General features: G+C 45.5%; 1 long non-coding RNA gene across 2 annotated transcripts; it reads left to right on the plus strand.

Moving 5' to 3' along the window:
- The first annotated feature begins 469 nt into the window (after positions 1-469).
- Positions 470-12,910, plus strand: LOC126512619 (uncharacterized). Of its 2 annotated transcripts, none has more exons than XR_007595102.1 (4): positions 470-684; positions 813-924; positions 11,945-12,052; positions 12,360-12,910. It is a non-coding gene; the product is annotated as an uncharacterized lncRNA (long non-coding RNA). The 2 variants fall into 2 exon arrangements; XR_007595104.1 differs by having other exon boundaries at positions 470-614.
- Positions 12,911-15,869: the final 2,959 nt, after the last annotated feature.

Raw genomic sequence — 15,869 nt, forward strand, 5'->3', positions numbered from 1 at the left:
ACAGGGGCCAACCACAGACCCGGGAGGGTCCTCCAGACCCTGTACCCTGAGTCTGTACCAAGAGGGTCTTGTGCTGGCTTTGAGATAGCGATTTTTTTGAACAGGATCGCAAATCCCGGCATGGCCCTGAGTGTTGTCAGGCGCTTGCTAATTGGCCAAAGTGTTCTCTCCCACAATGCCAGCTTGTAGCCTCAGAATCCTCCCCGGCAGTGCTCCCCATTCAGCTGTGTCAGCACTGGATCCTTCTTGCTGTTTAGGACGGGTGTGCGGATAAAACACTAAAGCCATCAAAATTCCAAAGTGCCCGCTGACTGCTGATGACGACGTAGCTGAAAATGTGCTAAGACAGGTGCCAGATAACTTCCCAGTGAAGATGGGTGGAGTCGAGGTGGGGGTTAGGGGTAGGGAGTGGGGGGATTAGAAGGGAGGCTATGGGGCAGGTCTCGCTACAGAAGGCAAAGCCTGAGGATCAAGCTAAGGACCAAGCTGCAAGTGTCTGCTCTTCCGAATCACCTCAGATCTGTTGTGCTGTTATTGATAGCACGCTGTTAGATAGCAGTGTGGTTCTGTGTCGCTCTCAGTGAAGGGCTGAAGGTTTGCAAAAGGTGGGAAAGGTAACCGGAGCTCTTTTTGACATAGAGTCCATTTGGAGACCTCAGAGCTAAATGGAAAATGCAGGACAAGGTGACCACCTTCTTCCGTACCTCAGGAAGAGAGAGGAAAACCTTTCTGTTTGTAAAAGGAAAGCAACCAAGATTTATCCAACTAAAGGATATAATTAGCTGACAAAGTTTTTAAAACATTTCTTTCAGAGAGAGAGCAAGTTCCCCTTCAACAGATTTTGTATCCCTGCATTTGGAAGACGGAAGCAAATCAAGATCCCTTGGCGAGGACTAATTATAGCGTTCACCTTTGGATTGACACGTAAGTGGGTGGCAGAGGTGGATGCGCCCTACAACTCCAGTATTTTCTGGTCTGTAAGATGCAGACATATTTTTAGCATGTAGCATGTTGACAGCCGCTGGATTTAAAATAAGTGCAGCCTGCAGAGCCTGCCTATCCCATCCTGGGCTATCTGAGATCAGAGCGGTTTCTATCTGCCTTTGGCTTCCCCTCTGGCTGTCCTAGGTGAGACTGCTGGGGAATGAGGCTTCCAGCTCTGGCTTTGATGTGAGCCACTGCAATACTTTGTGAATTTCATTCTATCCTGGCCATTGTTTTCTCAGCAGTCCTCCCGGTTTCTTAGCAGTCCTCCCGGTTTCTCAGCAGTCCTCCCGGTTTCTCAGCAGTCCTCCTGGTTTCTCAGCAGTCCTCCCGGTTTCTCAGCAGTCCTCCCGGTTTCTCACTGATCCTCCTGGTTTCTCAGCAGTCCTCCTGGTCTCTCAGCAGTCCTCCCGGTCTCTCAGCAGTCCTCCTGGTTTCTGAAGTAGTCAATGGAGCCAGGCCTCCCTTCAAGCTCTTCTCTGACCTTACTAATTCCCTCTTCCAGTCTTTCCCTCCATAGACTGCTGTCAACCTCCCATTCTTTTAACCATCACCGGAATTCCATTGTTCCAGTTCCATGTTTTACAGGCCGCCGATCACGTGGGAACCATTCCCAGTGACCTTTAAGCCTACTAATGTCTAACTAGCTATTTAGCCAGAAGTGTGTTTGAGCACTTCTCTAAATGTTGACTGGATTTACATTCCATGCTTCTTTGGGTCCAGACTACAAACTCACATCTCCCAGGTACTGGGACCAATAACAAATACTGCTCATGCCTGCTGGTGTGGCGTGGGAAGGATTGACCATCTGCTGCCCTTTCTGCTCTGTAATTCCACAGAAAATGACTGGGCACAGTCTGTTCCCAAATCGTGTGTATGCACGGCACTGTCTGCCATCTGCTCCATGATCATTGGCTGCTCCTATTTTCTTGCATTCCCAGCTTTTTCCATTCCAGAGGAGAAACTACATACTTTTGTTTTCTGTCTGGGGTGTCTTTCAACAGGACTGGGGTTGAATGGATGGGAACTCCAGTGAGCAGAATTTCTTTCATATTTTCCTGAAGCCTTTGACAGAGGTGTGTGGTGTGTGTGTGTGTGTGTGTGTGTTTGTGCATGTGTGTAAGGTGGCATGCATTATTCACCCATCATTCTTTGCTGTGGCTGCAGTGTGACCACCTGTGTCAAGCTCCTGCTGCCCCCACACTCCCCTGACCTCCCTCCCCACCCCCATCTACTCCTCAGAGAGGGTAAGGCTTATTGCTTTGGGGAAGGTCCAAGGCCCTCCCTACTATATCTAGGCTGAGCAAGGTATCCATCCAAAGAGAATAGGCTCCCAAAAAGTCAGCACATGCAGTAGACATAAATCCTGGTGCCACTGCTAGTGACCCCTCAGTCTGCCCCAGCCATGCAACTGTCAACCACATTCAGAGGGACTAGTTTGGTCTTATGCTTGTTCCTTCCCAGTCCAGCTGTTGTTGGTGAGCTCCCATTAGCTCAGGCAAACTGTTTCAGTGGGTGAACCCATCATGGTCTTGACCTCTTTGCTCTTATTCTCATTCCTTCCACTCTTCAAGTGGACTTTGGGAGCTCAGCCCAGTGCTCTGATGTGGGTCTCTGCCTTTGTTTCCCTCAGTTGCTAGATGAAGTTTCTATGGTAATATTTAAGATATTCATCAGTCTGACTACAGGGCAAGGCCAGTTCGGGTACCCTCTCCTCTATTGCTTAGGGTCTTATCTGGGGTCATCTTTGTGGATTCCTGGGAACTTCTCTAGAGCTAGGTTTCTTGTTAGCCCCCATAATGGCTCCCTCAATCAAGATATCTCTTTCCTTGCTCTCATCTATGTCCTTCTCCATCTTGATTATCCCATTCCTTCAAGTTCTCCTCGCCCCTTCCCTTCTCCCCTCCTCTTCTCCTTTCACCCTCTCTTCTTCCACCCCTATATTCCCAATTTTGTCAGGAGATCTTGTTTATTTTGACTTTTCAGGTGGACCTTATATATGTTTTCTTAGGGTTCACCTTGTTATTTAGCTTTTCTAGGATCATGAACTATAGCCTCAATATCTTTGTTTATAGTTAGTATCCACTTATGAGTGAGTACATACCATGTTCATCTTTTTGGGGTCTGGGTTACCTCACTCAGGATAGTTCCATCCATTTGCATGCAAATTTCAAGATGTCATTGTGTTTTACTGCTAATTTTAATTTACTGTAATTGTGTTTTATTTACTAATGTATTGGCACAGGAGACCACTTCCTAAATATAACCCCAGTAGCACAGACCCCGAGAGAAACAATAAATGAGTGGGACCTCCTGAAGCTGAGAAGCTTCTGTAAAGCAAAGGACACAGTCAATAAGACAAAAAGGCAGCCTACTGAATGGGAAAAGGTCTTCACCAACCCCACATCAGACAAAGGACTCAAGAACTTAGACATCAAAATTCCACATAATCCAATTAAAAATGGGGTAAAGAACTAAACAGAGAATTCTCAACAGAAGAATCTCAAATGGTTGAAAGACACTTAAGGAAATGTTCAACATCCTTAGCCATCAGGGAAATGCAAATTAAAACAATTCTAAGATACCATCTTACACCTACCAGAATGGCTAAGATCAAAAACCCAAGAATAGCTTATGCTGGAGAGGATGTGGAGTAAGGGGAACGCTCATCCATTGCTGGTGGGAATGCAAACTTGTACAACCACTTTGGAAATCAGTATGATGGTTTCTCAGAAAATTGGGAATCAACCTACCTCAGGATCCAACAATACCACTCTTGGGCATATACCCCAAAGATGCTCAATTATTCTACAAAGACATTTGTTCAACTATATTCATAACAGCATTATTTGCAATAGCCAGAACCTGGAAACAATCTAGATGCCCCTCAGCCGAAGAATGGGTAAAAAAAATGTGGCACATTTTGTTCAACTCTTTTGAGATTACTGAATTCTCATAGTACTAATGCTTTGTTTTGTGTTTGTTTTGAGATGGGCTCTTGTTATGTTCTCTAGGCTGATCTTGTGTTCATGACCTTTGTGCCTAATCTTTCGCATGATGAGATTATAGGTGTGTGTCACCTATATCTTGATTGTCTTATTAATGTAACTTCTCATAGTCAATGTTTAGCTAATTCTTGCTCCCCAAAACTGCTGTTGGCATTGTTTGCTTTTTTATTTAAATTCTTTATTTTTTGAAATTTCATATATGAGTATGGTATTTGTATAATTTCCACCCCTCCCTATCTCCTCATAGCTCTTTCTATGCCACACTTCCCTCCCAAATTTATGGCCCCTTCTTATTTTTAACACACACACCACAAACACATGCACATAATCCACTAAGACAATTTAGTGTTGCTTGTATGTACATATGTTTAAAGCTGACCACTTGTATGTACATATGTTTAGGGCTGACCACATGCTAAACACACACTACATACATACATTCATACACACACACAGAGAGAGAAAGAGAGAGAGAGAGAGAGAGAGAGAGAGAGAGAGAGAGAGAGAGAGGATAATATCTCAGGAGCCATGAATTGCCTATAGGTTGTTGTGTAGGGATGAGGCCTTGTGAAATTTCCTCCATCCACCCTGGCATACCAGCTTGTGTTCTCATTGTGTGCGTGTTGTTTACACGAGTGTACATTGGTGCAGTTTCATTGGTAAGGCTTTCCTGTCATGTCTAGGAGACACTATCTTGCAGCCGGTGTCATAGCCCTGTCTCAGTACCTTCATGACATCCAACAAACGACAAAGAATACTGGTGCATAAAATATGAAGGAACAAAGATCTCTTTGTGGTATGTTTACTTAACCTACAGTTAATCCCCAAGATTCCCTAAGGAAACCCACAGTGTGTTTCAGTAAAGAATTGCAAGGTCTTTGCTCATAGTTAGAATATAGCTCCACAATTCTTGAGCTAAGGGCTTCTGGCTTTGGATTAGTAGGCAAAATCTGTTCATTATTTGCACTTGAGTTGGGCAAAATTACCTGTTGTGAATATATTTGAAAAGTATCATGAAGATGTTGTTGATGCGGCCTTTGTGTTTGGCATGGCAGATTGAAGAAAGAGGCCAGGGCGGCCAGGTTAACTCAGCTCAGTAGTTAAGATGTCAGACAGTGAGAAACAGAGCAGATGGGCTGCTCGGTGCTCTGAGTTCAGCAGGCAAGATGATGAGGAAAGCCCCCATCTTAACTAACAAGAGAACGCATGTATGCACCCATGGTGCAAATGCTTCTTGATGCCAGGCATGGTGGCACACAGCTTTAATCCCAGCACTTGGGAGGCAGAGGAAAATGGATCCCTATGAGTTTGAGGTCAGCCTGATCTACAGTGAATCCCAGGATATCAGGAGGACATAGAGAGAGCTGTCTCACCCACTCCATACACTAAACACACACACACACACACACACACACACACACACACACACACACACACACTCACACCACCCAGATGCTTCTTGAGAGGACAAACGAAGAAATTTCTAGTTCTTATAAAGATAGATTTTCTCTTGATGTAGGAACCAGAAGATGACTTCATTACTAAGTTCTGCCACTCTGACCTTAAAAGAATTGGCCAATCAGCCATTTGCCTCATCCCAGCTGGCTTTAGTCAGCTGTGGGTTACGTGTGAAGCTCTGTTGACCTTGGCAGGGCTCTCACAGGTGATGCTGGAACACTGGTGTCTCTCGTACGTGGAGAGTCTTCCAGTGGGCTACCTCAGATTTGTCTCCAGAGCTAAGAAGAAAAGAAGAGGGGTGTCCAAGGCCTCCCGAGTCCTATTTTGGAGCGGGTACACTGTCACTTGTATTGCATTAAGTTAGTCAAAGCTCAGATTCAAAGTGTAAGGGGAAGGTGCTCTTGTTTGTGGTAGGAACTGTAACATCACACGGCAAACGGCTTGAAGGCCCAGAGAGCATGAATTAGACCGTCAGTGTGCTCAGCTTACTGTATTTCCCAGGCAGAAACCGGGAGGAACCGCCATGAACTTCTGCCTGGCAACAGTGGCTTTGGGGAAAGCAAAGGCTTTCCCAGAACAAACACAGCTCTGCTCAGAAGCCGACCTGAAAGCTCCTGCCTGTGTCCCTCCTGCCTGTCCTCCCCCAGTCCCTACTGTTGACATGGGGCCTTCGCTGTCATGGCTTGTAGTCTGTCTGAGCTAACTTCAGTGACAGTGTCATTGTGAGGGACAAGAGGACAGCTGCAGTTGAATAAATTCACCTGGCTGTCTCTGAGAGGAAATATTGTACTAAGTCAATATGTGGTTTGAAATAGAATGCACAGATTCTCTCCGATTGCTGAGAATCTGCTATACACAATATGGTCTAACTGACAGGTTAGGTCGGACTTTCCACTCTCATGGGCACACGAGCATCTGACTCAACTGAATTCGGGTAGAAGGTGAGCATCAGTCTTCTTGAGTGTTCCCCAAGTGGCTCTCACCTGCATCCAAGATTTAGAGCCAGAGATTGTATTATTGATTGAACCTCTGGAAACCAATCTACTCAAGTGCTTTGTGGTTAGATTGTGGCAGCAAACTGAATTGCAAATATCCGTTATGTCAATCCTTCAGGGAGCCTGACCAATGGCAGGGCCTCATGCTATGTGAAAAGTCATGGGAATCCTACATAGGATTATTGGAGTGCCAGTAAGGGGCTACGGTAGTAAGATAACGTAGGGATAATTGGGAGAAACACTGTCAAGGTTTAAAGAGCCGAGGGTGGTTTTTTTTTTTCTCAGACTGTAATGCATGTATGAATTGCCTGACCTTATTAAAGCGTGGCCCCTGATCCTGCAGGGCAGGACCCGAGACTTTGTAATTTTCAAAAGTTCCTAGCTGTTCTTGTTGCCACTGCCGCTGCTGCTTCTGGCTTTGGGGTCATGGCTATCATGCTGTCAAGAGTGCACCTTGGTCTTCCAGAAAATTCTTTTCCCTGTGGAAACTATTTTCTTGATTTTACAGCATAGGTGAAATATACGTTTGAGCTTTGCCCTGTTGTCGTTTGTTTAAAGTGTAATCCTGTCGCACGTACACCAGTCCGCATGCATGTAGACTAAGGAGAATTCCCACAGAGATGAAGCCATGGCTTCTGTTTGTTTTCCCGCAGAGGCACTGAGGTGGGTGGGAGGAGCTGGAGGTTGAAGTCATGGGACCGGGTTCAAGTGTTTGCTCATTCTTCCTGGAGAGTAACTGGGCTTCAGTTTCTCATGCAAAAGCAAAATGCACAGTATGGAACTGAGCGGTGGTGGTGCACACCTTTAATCCCAGCACTTGGGAGGCAGAGGCAGGTGGATCTCTGTGAGTTTGAGGCCAGCCTGGTCTATAGAGTGAGTTCCAGGACAGCCAAGGCTACACAGAGAAACCCTGTCTCAAAAAGCCAAAAACTCAACCAAACAAGCCAAAACAAAAATTGGGCACTATGGTCCTTCCTTATGTAAAGTGGCGGTGGGGTTGCTAACTACTTTTGGTAGCATCATACCTGTCGGAATTCAATGACACAGTGCCCTGGATGACACAGGCCCATATACAGTATTGGTCTTCTTTATGGTGGCATGCCAAGCCCTGTGACAGACAGTGCCAGTAAGGCTAAGACTCTGCCTGAGATGTGGAAGGGAAGACAGGCAAGAAAGGCGTAGTAGGCCCATCTGTGGGGACGTTGATCTGCAGCCTAGCAGTGTGCTCACGCTTGAAGACAAGAGGTCCTCTGTCTTCTCAGTGGCTTCTCATTGTTAGTGTAGCTCTCTTCTTTTCCAGACCAAAAAAAAAAATCATTTCACTAATCTGTGATTCACTCTTGTTCCTCGATAGGATTTGAGCTGGAAGACCAGATGGGTCTATTTTGGCTTTCTGGAAGATGCCATTCAAAACAGGAAGTGGTTTACAATGGATGCCTTGGGAGCAATTGATCTCTGTTTAAAGAGATCAAGAAAATGCAGATCAAATCAGCCACGGTATTAGGGATTCTTTCTCATCGCTGTGGCACAGTTTATGACTCAAGCAACTTGAGGGAGGAAGATCTGCCATGGGTCACAGTTCATCGCAGCAGGAAGGTGTGGGGCCAGGAAAGGGGGGACTGGTTATGAATTACACCGTGCTCACAGGCAGCAGAGAGAGGTGATTTCTGGTACTCAGCTCACTTAATCTTTTTATCCTTTTCAGACAGCCTAGAATTCTAGTCCACAGGATGGCGCTGCCCAGGTTCTGGTGGGAGGCTTTCCTTCCCAGTTGAAGCTCTGTGGAATGCCCTCATTGCCATGGCCAGAAGAGTGTTTCTTACATATTTCCAAATCCAGTCAAGTTGATAATGAAGGGTAATTGTCAAAATCATTCTACCAGGAAGGAAGACAGCAAAGAAGGATGGAAGGAAGGAAGGAAAGGAGGAAGGGATGAAAGCAGGGACACCATTGCACAGTTCCAGGAGGGGTTTTACGGAGCTTTTGAAATCTATTTCAAGGGAAACACTTTCTGGTTTCTGTATCTCTCCACATTCCAGTGTGAACATAGTACTCAGAGCTCCAGAAATTGAACCCTGATTCTGTTTCCATAGTTACCAGTCCAGAGACAAACGCTTTAGCTATCGTTGCTGCTGTTGGAAAGAGTTAACAAATTCACGCCTTGTTGGATAATTTGAGAAGAGCTGCTACAGAAATTGTCGCTTTGAAACAGTCAAGGGTGACATTAGAACACCAGCGTATTGAGAAACTGGGGGATTCAACGTGAAGGATCTGCCAACAGAAACACTGTGTTTTCTTTGAATGTTTGCTGCACGCATAATAACGCCTGCGGCCAGAACAAAACCACTGCCCCTGCAGCATCCGCCGTCCTGTGGCAGGTGCCAAAGGGCACTTCATAGGTAGAGTTTGTTCTTGCCAGGGCATATCAGGGCTACTTCTCAGAACATCATGATGCCCCCTGGGATGATCTGTATACTTGGAAGGAAGCAGAGGGAGAAAGCTGTCTGCTTTCCCCCTCACCCGTTTCTTCCCCCTGAATCCATCATCTACATTTCTGCCAGATGTATTTCTGGTTAGCGCATCTTGGTTTACACCTTGTCTTAAAGCCCCCATGGGTCCCTGTTATCTGAAGATGCATTCCAAACTCCAGAAGGCCTTCGCCACACTCCCTCCTCCACCTGCTTCCAGTGGCTCTGTTCCTGGAAGAATCCCACGCATCTTTGGAAGGAGGTGCATCCTCTGCCTGCATCTACCACCATCTCTTTGCCTGGAGGGTGCTGCTGTGTGCTCTTTGAGGGTCCACGAATCTCCTCTGCTCTCTCTTTTGTCTTCTCAAAACCCTTGCACACAGTTCTTTCATTACATTTTTCTTGAGGGTTTTACATGATTTTTTTTTTCATGTTTCCCACTCCAGACCTGGAATGGTATACCTGCCACCAAGTATGTCTCAAGGCAGTGGTTCTCAACCTTCTTAATGCTGTGACCCTTTAATACAGTTCCTCATGTTGTGGTGAGCCCCAACCATAAAGTTATTTTTATTCCTACTTCATAGCTGTAGTTTTGCTACTGTTGTGATTGTAATGTAAATAGTTTTCCAATGATTTTAGGTGGCCCCCATTGCAGGGTTTCCCCATTTCCACCATAGGGATCACGACCCATAGTAGTTTGAGAACTGCGCCCTCAGGGTGATTGCTGATTTTAAATATACCTAATGGGAGCTGGCACTGCTCCACTTTTCCTGATGCACTTCAGAAACGCTTAGTATAGCTCTCCTGGGCGTATGATGTTTGTTTCAAAGAGATGCTTTGACAACAGTTGCATAGACACTTTGCCTATGATTTTACTATTTTGTGGGTAAATGATCTATCAAGAAATTGGTGCTTTTTATTTTAAAGCTTTGGGGGAATATTCAAAAAATTCATCTAGTCTATATTTTGGATATAGTTTTGCACTTTCTTTTAAAACAATTTTTGGAGTGATATATATATATATTTTAAGACTTATTATGTAGCTCAGGTTGACCTTTGACACATAATTCTCCTGCCCCAGCCTCCTGAGTTCTGGGATGGTAGGCTATCAAGCTAACTTGCCTTACTCTTGGAAGTCACAATGAACTAATAGAGAACTCAGGTAAGTTGTGTCTGAGAGCTAAGACAAGCTAAATGTCGACTGGAGTGTTTCAGGGCACACATCCCCCAAACTGGACACTTTGGCCTATTGAACATTTTAAATTGAAGGAATTAGAGGAGCAGCAAGTGCTAAGGACCTTCTGGTCTTCCATGAAGGAGGTCAGAAGACCCTGCTGTGACAGCCACCCTCACTACGCTTGGAGGAGAGTCATGCCCTTATCACCAGAGATGGTCAGGGATCTGAATGGGCAGAACTTGCCCAGGTTTTCTGTTTTCTCCTTTTAGTGTACACCGTTTTTTGTTCTTTCCTACTTGTTGTTCTTTAGAAAAAACTAGTACAAAAGTGCGCAGATTGAACTGGTTCTTCAGATCTTGGCTTCCCATGAAGACTCTCATGTTATTTGAAATACAAAATTAATTTGCGTGCTTTCCTCTTGTTCGTTAATCTGTCTCTTGTGACAGGGGCCCAGACATCATCTTGAGGTAGACAAAGATTTCTCCTTTTCTGCATGGGTAAAGTGAAATAGCAAGGGTATATGGTAGGCACTCAATAAAGACTGCTCACGAATGAAGTGTGGAGACGTTATTAAGAGGGTTATTTGTTTACTTTGGAAATAACCCCACCCCTCTCCACAGTCAGGCCCTTCCAAGTCCTACAAAGAGAATATTAGGGTCTGATTTTGAAGAGTACACAAAAACTTGAAAAACTTCCAAGTCATTGCTGGCGGCGCCCAGTGTCAGCTTCACGGTGAGACGCTTCAGTTCTTTGAAGGATACGAATCTAAATTTTTCATAGAACTGCTTCTTGAAGAGCTCAGAGAAGCCAGCTCTCTGCATCAAGGGCATTGCATCTTTAGACAGTTTATTTGAATTTCTTGTGGAAACAGATGCGGGGCTGGTATTTTGTGTGTTTACTACTCAGGAGCAAGTTTCCCTAAAGGACTCATTGGCTCACCACGGAAGGTTTACACAGTCAGTTCTGGGAGAAAATGCAGAGAAGAGATTGTGTCAGAATACAAAACTTCCAGACATCAAAAGAGGTTCTTTCTAAGGGGTCCTTTGCTGCCTTTGGAAGTTTGGGCGCTGTAGAAAAAGGCATGGGTTTGTTTTTTGTGTACAGCTTTTCTTAAGCTCCTTTCATGGTCATAAGACAGTATGGACATAAAGCAAACAAACAAACAAACAAAAAACAGACAAAAAAAAAACAAAACAAAGAGGAACGTTAGCATTGGGGACTGCTCTACCCTCTTTGCAGTCCAGACAGATTCTGTCTCCTCCTGGTGGCGGGCAAGTGTCTTTGGACTTGAAAATCCAGTGTGGAAAGCTATTGCCTCAAGACTACTGGAAATCATAGACAGCCCTAGGGGCAAGTGCTCACCACCTGCAAACAGGAACTCTATCCCAAACAAGGGCTTAAATCTATGTTTCTTTTCTTTTATTTTTTTTTTTTATTTTCGAGACAAGGTTTCTCTGTAGCTTTTTTGGTTCCTGTCCTGGAACTAGCTCTTTTAGACCAGGCTGGCCTCGAACTCACAGAGATCTTCCTGCCTCTGCCTCCCGAGTGCTGGAATTAAAGGCATGCACCACCACAGCCCGGCTTCAAATCTATGTTTCTATGTTGAATTTATGGAGGCACAGCATAGGTTTCTTGGGTTCATGAGCACCCTCATGCCCCAGACGCTTCCTGTTGGAGGAACATTTGGATGTGGGTTGCAGGTTCCTGAACATCAGTTAGGACCTGACTTCAGTGATAGAACTGTTTTTTGGACACAAGGATTGAATTTCTTTCATTCTTAAATAAGACATCTGGGTCTCTTCTCCCTAGGATACTCAAGCACTATTTGTTTTTCTTATTTTGTCATGACCATAGATGGAGCTAAGATGGGTCTGGAGGTGTTCAGGGATGGAGAAGACTTTGATGACTTGCTCAGCTCTGCCTGACACCTGTATGGGGGATACTATCTCTCCTCTCTTCCTGGTAAAGCATTTCCTTGAATTTATCAACAGAGCAAGGAAACCCAGAAGTCTGAAGACTGGGATAAGGAAAGTGTCCTGGGGATGGGTCACCTGCTTTTTTTTTTTTTAAAGTACTAATTTTATTCTTTGGAAATTTCATACATTTATATAATATATTGAGCCTATCCATCCACCATTACCTTCCTGCACTCCTCTGCCCCATTCCATGGGGGCAGAAGCACAGAGGAAGACCATTTGTCATCAAGGGTATAGAATTCCATGCCACAGCTTAGCCAATAGACTTAATCTTTATCATCATTTTGATACAGGGGCTCATGCAGGCCAGGCTGGCTTCAAACTCACTATGCAGTACATGTGAGGGCTAATCTTGGTTGTCAACTTGGTTACATCTGGATGCAATTAAAACCCAAAGAGCTGGGTACAGCCACGAGGGATTTTCTCAACTGGATCACTTGATGTGGGAAGATCCACACTAAATTTGGATCATTTGAAGTGTGAAGACCATTCCAAATCTGGGTTACATCTTCTGGTGGCAGCCCCCACACAGGATACGAAAGAAGGAAGCTTTTGGGGCTGGAGAGATGGCTCAGCGGTTAAGAGTCCAGGCTGCTCTTCCCGAGGTCCTGAGTTCAATTCCCAGCAACCACATGATGGCTCACAACCATCTATAATGAGATCTGGCTCCCTCTTCTGGCCTGCAGGCATGCATCCAGACAGAATGTTGTATACATAATAAATAAATCTAAAAAAAAAAAAAAGAAGCTGGCTGCATCTTCAAAATGCCTGATATCATGTGTGTGCTCAGATGAATGTGCTCATGTGTATACGTGCAGACGCCAGGGGACAGCAATTTCCGACCTCAGATGCCATTTCTCAGGAAGGCCTTCTCTTCCTTTTTTCCTTTCTTTTTCCTTCCCTCCTTTCTTCCTTTCTCTCTCTCTCTCTCTCTCTCTCTCTCTCTCTCTCTCTCTCTCTCCATACCTCCTCTCTCTTTTTTCTTTCTTTCATTTATTTATTTAGACAGTCTCTCTCATGGGCCTTGGACTAGGCAGCCTGAGTCCTAGGGAATCTGTTAGTATCTTTATCTCTGATGCTGGGATTACAAGCATGCCACCATGCCCAGCCTTTGCACATGGGTTCTGGGGATCAAACTCAGGTCCTCATGTTTGCAAGGCAAGGACATCATTGCTGAGTCATCTCTCCAGACCCGGGGTCATTGAAACTACGGCTGAGTTCTAGCCTAGGCATCTGCCCCCCCCAGAAGCTCATTCTCAGCGGATATGGGCACAGTGGGGGTTGAGAATGATCCACCTCAACCATCTCTCCTAGTTTATTTGATCAGAGCCCCCCCCCCCCCCCGAGGTGATGGTGTCTTTGTCACTCTGTTGTACACGATTGGTTCTTGGGGCTCCTTCTGACTCTCTGAAGCCTCCCTAAGACTGGGTGGCCCCAACAATGTTCTCATCTCAGTTCACCACATGAGAGCAGGCTGGGGCGAGGTAGGTGCTGTTTCTCTTCTCTTCTAGGGTGGTCAGGTGCTGCCAGGACTCTGGTTGATCATCAACATGGGCTGCGGCAGGCTGCTTGAAGGGATCCAGGAAAGGATCCATGTGCAAAGAAATGATCCTAAGTGCTACGGCTGGCCAGAGGTGATTTGAGTATAGGGGTGAGAGACTTGGGGGGGGGGGGGTTGGAAAAAGAAGTCTCTTCTGTGTCTACAGCTTCCACTTGTGCAAGTTCAGTGGAATCATTTAAATTATCAGCGGCTTCAAGGACTCGCCAACCCTAGAAACTGGTTAAGTGTGCTCTATTAGCCTTATCCAGTGATCTTGGGGCAAATACTTGGATCTAGAATGGCATTTATGCCCTCAAGAAAGAAGATCAAAGCTGGGCGTGATGGCAAGCAATTGTAACTCCAGCCTGGGCTGCATGAAAACCTGCTCAAGGAAAAAAAAAATAAAGTAAGCCAGATCAAACAAAGAAGGAATTGCTTTATGCACATGTGTGTGGCTTGCAAAAATTATGAAACTTGGAAGTTATGGGTCTGAGCTTGACCTTGGTGAATGAAGACGGAATGATTTGTCTGTCAATAGTATCATCTGTAAAATGGGTGGCAATACAAGCTGCAGGTGTGGGATGAAGTACCTGCTCTCCCCAGAAGGTGGCAGCACACACACGCTATTGCAGCCACTGGTTCTTTACTTCTCTAGCTGGGACCCCTGGAGGGAGCTTGGGTATGCTTCCAGGTACTGTCCTCACGTCTTGCCCAGATATGAGGGCTACAAAGAGATCTGAAGGGACAAAATATAGGATGTGCCGACTGAAAGTTCTCCCTGAGGAAAAGACTTTCGGCTCCACTTACCCTTTATTCACCCCACCTGACCCAAGTTGGGAAAATAAAAGTGGAGGAATCGTGACCACTGGCCATTTCATATGTAATTTTGTTCTTTCCCAAGAAGAGAGTGTGAAAGATGCTTCTTGTTTCGCCTAAGTGTTCCAGGGTCTGACCAATTGCTGTGGACTGTTGGAAGTCAGTAATGGTAGTGACCACTGCAACACAGTCCAGATGACCCGCAAGTGAATAAACAACCCCAGATCCAACTTGAGTTTGCCTTTACCCCTGCGCAGCCTGCATTCTAGCTCTCTGTCTCTCTGTCTCTGTCTCCCCTTCTCTCCCCCTCTCTCCCAGGGTTTCACAATGATAGCTCTGGTTGAACTGGTCTAGTACTTCCTATGTAGACCAGGCTGGCCTTGAACTCACAGAGATCCACCTGCTTCTGCCTTTTGCTTGCTGGGCTGCACTTCCTTTCCTTTCCTTTCCTTTCCTTTCCTTTCCTTTCCTTTCCTTTCCTTTCCTTTCCTTTCCTTTCCTTTCTTTTTTTTTTCTTTTCTCCCTTGCCCATCCCCTGGGCTGGGTTTCTCTGTAGCTTTGGAGCTTGTCCTGGAACTCACTCTGTGTAGACCAGGCTGACCTTGAACTCACAGAGATAAGCCTGCCTCTGCCTCTTGAGCGCTGGGATTAAAGATGTGTGCCACCACCACCTGGCCTTCATTTTTACAAATTACAATTATTTTGTATGAGTTCACATGCTCATGGTGTGGTGTGTTGTTGAGCTCAGAGAACACCTTGGTGGAGCTGGGTCTCTCTTCCCACCATGTGGATCCCTGAGTCAAACTCAGGTCGCCAGGTGTGGTGATAGGCACCCTTACCCACTGAGCAATCTTGTCTACCCCTGGACTGAATTAAAAATTCCAACTGTGGATTAGTGAATAGAGCACATTTTTTCTTTCTAACAATTTCATGATTGCTGCCTAGGATTGATTGCCAGCCCCAAGGAAACTAATGTACTAATGTTATAAACCACGATCTGGCATGGGATGAGACGGTCAAAGTCTTCTCTGGCTCTCAATCTTTGCATAGTTGAACCATGTGTGGAAACTCTAAATTTGCAACTGGCTACATCTCACTTTAGGCCAATCAAGCCAACTGGCCTCACCCCAGACCAAAAAAGAAAAAAAAAAAAACGAGTATTTTTTTCATAACCTCCCTCATGACCCCAAGGGGTAGCGAGGCTTAAAACCATTAGTTTATCTTGTGGACAGGAACTTACATTCTCAGAGTTGCCAGCATCCTTCTCTTTCCCATGAAAAGGGTACCTTGGGGGCTGTGTGCTTGACTACTAAGAGCCCAGGTGTAATAGCTTCCACTGTGTGAGAGAATTGATGAGGCTGAACCACAGCCAGCACGCAGAGACCGGACGGTTAGGGAGGGCTGGTGCTTCTCTGTGCTGACTGAGTCGCTGTGTCTCCTTTGATCA

The sequence above is a fragment of the Alexandromys fortis genome, unplaced genomic scaffold (assembly GCF_014885135.2).
Source record: "Alexandromys fortis isolate MF-2015 unplaced genomic scaffold, M_Fortis_MF-2015_v1.1 scaffold_76, whole genome shotgun sequence".
Taxonomy (NCBI): Eukaryota; Metazoa; Chordata; class Mammalia; order Rodentia; family Cricetidae; genus Alexandromys; species Alexandromys fortis.